Consider the following 6000-nt stretch of genomic DNA (forward strand, 5'->3'; position numbering starts at 1 on the left):
TCAAGACTCCAACAATGGAATCTTCTAGAAGAAGATGTCACAATTACTGCATATCGAAAGCGCCACCAGCAATTGGAGCCTTTCTTCAGAAAGGAAAGTAATCTGATATTCTGTTCCGATATTGAGGGCCTCATGAATGCTTTAAAAATCACTCATGACCCACAAGAATGGAGACTATTTGTGGACTCTTCGAAACTGAGTCTCAAGGCTGTGCTTTTGCACAATGGAAACATTCTTCCATCTATTCCAGTAGCGTATGCTGTCCACATGAAAGAGACATACGATAACTTAAGGCAGCTACTGAATTCCATTGAGTATAACAAGTACAGCTGGCACCTCTGTGGTGATTTGAAGGTAGTTGCCCTTTTAATGGGACTGCAGCAAGGATATACAAAATACATGTGTTTCTTATGCGAGTGGGATAGCCGAGCAAGGGAAATGCACTACATGAGGAAGGAATGGACTCACAGGCAGAGTGTAGCCATTGGAGAGAAAAATATCCAACACCCAGCTCTGGTTGAGGCTCAGAAAATCTTGCTACCACCCCTTCACATCAAACTAGGTTTGATGAAGAACTTCGTGAAAGCCATTGACCGGACTTTGCCAGCATTCCGATACCTGCATGAAAAATTCCCTCGACTCAGCGAAGCAAAGATTAAAGAGGGAGTTTTTGTGGTGTCCTCAGATTCGAGAGCTTTTCAAAGATGACCGGTTCAACAACTTGCTGGAAGGTGACGCGAAACAAGCATGGAATGCTTTTCGCCTAGTTTCTACAAACTTCCTCGGAAATGTTAGGGCAGAAAACTATAAGGAACTAGTAGAAGACATGTTGATGAAGTATAAGAAACTTGGCTGCAATATGTCTCTAAAGATTCACTTCCTTCATTCCCATTTGGATTTCTTTCCTAGCAACTGTGGTATTGTTAGTGATGAACACGGCGAACGTTTTCATCAAGATATTGCAACAATGGAACAAAGATACCAGGGAAAATGGTCCACTACAATGCTGGCTGACTACTGCTGGACACTCCTCAGAGATGCTCCCGAACAGCTGTACAAGAGACAGGCGAAGAAATCTAAGATGTAGTCAATGACTTGATTTTTTATAGGTAGGCTATTACAGTTGACCTTTTACTATTGGAATGCATTTCGTTATGTAAACATTAATTTCTTGCAGATTACAAAAAAACTAGAGCCAATTTTGCAATTTGACTGTCATATTCGTGTTCAGCACATAAAAATTGATAAGAATTGACTAATTTTATTTCAGTAACATGACTTTTGTAAAAATTTGTTGTCCAGTGATATGTGTGTGCTGACAAACCTTGTTTGGCTGTGGGCAAACAGACACATAACTTTTTACAATCTTCATATACATATATATGGATGGGATGGGTATACTCTCTCTCTCTCTTTCTCTCCTTTGCGAGTAAAGAGCTAACTTTGGTCTGATACCATAACTGTTTTGATGTGATATCTCAACTGACTGAAATAGCTAAGAGCGCTGGAAGAGCATTAGTCAATATGTTACAAGAATTAAGTTTCTTAAGGAAGATCTGTATCCAGTTAAACGTCTTCAAGGGTTAGTTATTATGCAATTGCTCCTCTTTAACTCTTCCAACCCATTTAACTCTTGAAGATCTTAACGGAATACAGATCCTCTGTATGAAAATTAATTCTTGTAACGTGTTGACTAATGTTCTTCGCATCCTCTGCCAATGCTCTTCTAGATGTAAGAACATTAAAGAGCTTTGGAAGAGCATTAACATAACTTTGGTATGATACCTAAATAATTTTGATGTAGTATGTCAACTGACCTGAAAGCAAAGAGCATTGGAAGAGTTTTGGAAGAGCATTTGCCAATACGTTACAAGAATGAAGTTTCATAAGGAAGGGCTGTACACCATTAACATCAAGAGATATTTCTTATGCTTTTGGTCTTCTATAACTCTTCCAATGACCTTGACTCTTGACCCGAAGAACAAAGAGCATTGGAAGAGTTACCTTAGAGCATTAGCCAGTATGTTACAAGAATTAGGGTTCCTAAGGAAGATCTGTATACCGTTAACATCTTCAAGAGTAGTTCTGATGCTATTGTTATTCTATAACTCATCTAATGCTCCTAACTCTTGATGACATTCACGTGATGCAGATCTTCCTTAGGAAAGTTAATTCTTGTAACGTATTATCTAATGCTCTCGGTTACCACTTCCAATGCTCTTCAAGATTAAGAGTTTTGGAAGAGCATTCAGATAAGAACTTTGGTCAGATACCTGAACCGTTTTCATGTGGTATCTCTACTGACCCAAATAGCGAAGAGCATTTGACGAGTTTCTTAAGAGTATGTGTCAATATATTACAAGAATTAACTTAAGATGTCTACACCGTTAACATCTTCAAGAGTTTTTATGCTATTGCTCTTCTATAACTCTTCAAATGCCCTTACTATTGATAACGTTAATGGGATACAGATCTTCCTTAGGAAATTTAATTCTTGTAACATTTTGGATAATGCTCTTCATTAACTCTTCCAGTGATCTTCAAGAGTTAAGATCTTTAGAACAGTTTTGGAAGAGGATTGGCATAAGAACAAACATTGTTAAGATACCTGAACTGTTTTGATGTGATATGTCAACTGACCTGAAGAGCAAAGAGCATTGGAACAGTTACCTAAGAGCATTTGGCAAGATTTAAGTTTCCTAGGAAACTTATTGGCTAATGCTCTTCACTAACTCTTCTAATGCTCTTCATGAGTTAACTTGAGCATTAGAAGAGTTTTGGAAGAGCATTAGGATAAGAACTATGGTCAGATACCTGAAGCGTTGTGATAGGATATGTTAACTAAGCCAAAGAGCGAATATCATTAGAAGAGTTACCTAAGAGCGTTTGCTAATACATTACAAGATTTAAGTTTCCTAAGGAAGATCTGTATACCTTTAACATCTTCAAGAATTAGTTCTTGTGCCATTGCTTTTCTATAGCTCTTCCAATGCTCTTAACTCTTAATGACATCAACAGGATACAGAGCTTTGTTAGGTAGGTTAATTCTTGTAATGTATTGACTAATGCTCTTTGTTAACCCTGCCAGTGCTCTTCAATAGTTAAGAGCATTAGAAGAGTTGTGGAGGAGCATTGACATAAGAACTGACTTTGGTCAAATACCTGAACTGTTTTGATATATGTCAACTGACCCGAAGAGCTAAGAGCACTGGAAGAGTTCTTAAGAGCATCTGACAATATATTACAAGAATTTAGTTTCCTAAGGAAGACCAATACACCATTAACATCTTTAAGAGTTAGGTCCTATGCTATTGGTCTTCTATAACTGTTCATATGCTCTTAACTCTTTAAGATGTTAACGGGATACAAATCTTCCTTAGGAAAGGTAATTCTTGTAACGTATTGGTTAATGCTCTTCACTAACTCTTCCAATCCACTTCGAGAGTTAAGAATATTAGAAGTTTTTTTAAGAGCATTAGGATAAGAACTTTGGTCAGATACCTGAACTGTTTTGATGTGATATGTCATCTGACCTGAAGAGCGAAGAGCATTGGAAGAGTTACCTAATATCATTAGCCACTACCTTGCTAGAATTAGTTTTCCTATTGTGTCTTATTTTGTGTTTATTTTTGAAGTTGTAAAGGAGCTGGACTGATTTAACAGAGTGGCGATTTTCCATTTGCGTGTTAATTTCTACTGATGGGTTCTATAAATTTAATGAGGAGCACGATTCCTATTATTACGATATAAACATGTTTACATTTGTAAGACCTCTATCCCAGGATGATTTCTTAAAAATTTGGTCAATTTCTGCTGAGTGTTTCTTGAGGCTGTTTGAAGTTTTATATACATGTCAGCCATGTCTTACATCAGATTAGTGCCATTTGAACACATTTGGATTGGCTTCATGCTTGGATGATTTCATTAAAATATGGTCAATACATGTGTCTGTTTAGTGATTCTTCAAAAGTGTTTTTTTTTTATATTACTAATACAGTAATCACATTTGATGGCAGTACAGCAGATTTGAAAGAGCCAGGATGCTGTCAATTCTTGTGAAGAAGTCACGTATATTTGTAGCAATGGCAGCCTAATTCTGTTTTATCTCAGTTTTAAGTTGAAATGTAGGACATGGCTGTATGCAGTATTGGGTTTTGAAGACATGTTAGGCCATTGCAGCACTTACATGAGTGAGAGGAGTTCACCTCCGCCACTTACGTATATATACACACACACACTGTAAGATATATTCCTCAAAATGTATGTATGATGGTATGTCTGTGTATAATTACCATCAAAAGAATAAATTCATGTTGCAGTCACTGTCAACCTCTTTATTAATCAACACAGGTAAGAAAACAGACAAAACTATGAAAAATGTAATGTTATTTACAACTAATTGATACCCAAACTTTTAAGTCTGTTCATTTTCAGGTTTTTAATTGCATACTTTAAACACTTATTTATTAACACATTTTGTTCATGTGCATTAATTATATTCAAAACAACAAACTGTGCACACAAGTATGTAAAAACAAAACTATCACAAATTGGGATTTAATATTAACAAATCTACTTATGTTATCCCAGTGAACCCTTTGAACTCAAAATTAATAGGCTTTTCTTATACCATGTGGAAGTGATACACAAAGTTTGGTAATTACAAATCAGAGAAATTATTTTGTGGAAATCATTTATTTACTTTTAATTTATGTGATATCTAAACTTAGACCCTGAATCAATTGGCTTCTTTCTTACCCTAAGTGCAAGCTATCAATAAAGTTTAGTGGAGTAAGTGTGGAAGAATCAAAGTTATTATGCAGAATAGAGAAAGGAAACAGATAGTGTGTGTTTGTGAATTAGAGTTTTAATGTAACTTTAACAATTTTTCAGTCATATTGCTATGATGTCTGCAGTGTGACAGTTTATTGTGATGTCTAGCACTGGGGCATCATGCCGCAGACATGTAGCATGGTGTCCCACCCAGTCACATTATCCTGACACCAGGCCGACCAGTCCTAACACTAACCTCATAATGCTGAGCACCTAGTGAGGCAGCTGTTAGTACCATTTTTGTAAGTATTTGGTATGACTCGGCCGGGGTTTGAACCTGCGACCTCCCGCATCCTTAGATGGACAGAGGGTCTTAGCATAATATGCTCTGCCACATGGCATACATATAAATACAATGATTATGAGTATTCTTGCAAAAAAGCTAAATATTGCCATAAAACAGTATATATTGCTTTAACAAACCTCATCTGTCATAGATGAAAAAGAGGATATAATCTTTATTTTGGAGGAAAAAAAGGTTTGTGTGACCCCCTGAAGATTTCTGAAAACAATCTACAGTGAAACATTCCAATCAAGTACATCAATGGGACTGAGGAAAATTGGTCTGAAGTCCTCTTGCTTGTTAATGTGGAATGAATTACCATTGGATATAAAGAAATGACAAGATTTTGAAGCTGGGAGCAATATTTGGTAAAAGAAGAGCACCATTTGCATTTTGGAAAAAACTATATGTCACAAGATGTTTTTTAGTGGAAACCCTATGTCACTATGAGCATAAGTTCTGAAGAAGTAGAAACAGAGATAATTACCATGGTGGGCTTATTGTTAGTCTGATCAACATCATTTTCGTTCTGGGCCAACAAGATTTCATAAGAATTCTGATGAAACCCCATGTAGGCAACTTCCCATTTAGGAGTGGAAAAAGCATTTTCAAGATGGCTGCCATTGTGGCCCAGTCTGAAGTTAAGATCTGTGCCATTTCATTTTGGGCCAAGTTGATATCATAATTAGACTTGAGGTGAAAGCCCCATGTTGACTTTTTGTTTTGGAAGAGTAACAATAAGAAGAATTTTATAATGGCTACTAAAATGGACATACTGCATGTCAGGTCAGTGCCATTTTCACCGAGAGTCAACTAGATGCTTAATGAAGTCTATGAAATCTTCTAGTGAACACCCAGTGTCAATATAATTTTCTATCTAAGTG

Source organism: Sinohyriopsis cumingii, chromosome 6 (assembly GCF_028554795.1).
Source record: "Sinohyriopsis cumingii isolate HCF-2022 chromosome 6, ASM2855479v2, whole genome shotgun sequence".
In the NCBI taxonomy this organism is placed as follows: Eukaryota; Metazoa; Mollusca; class Bivalvia; order Unionida; family Unionidae; genus Sinohyriopsis; species Sinohyriopsis cumingii.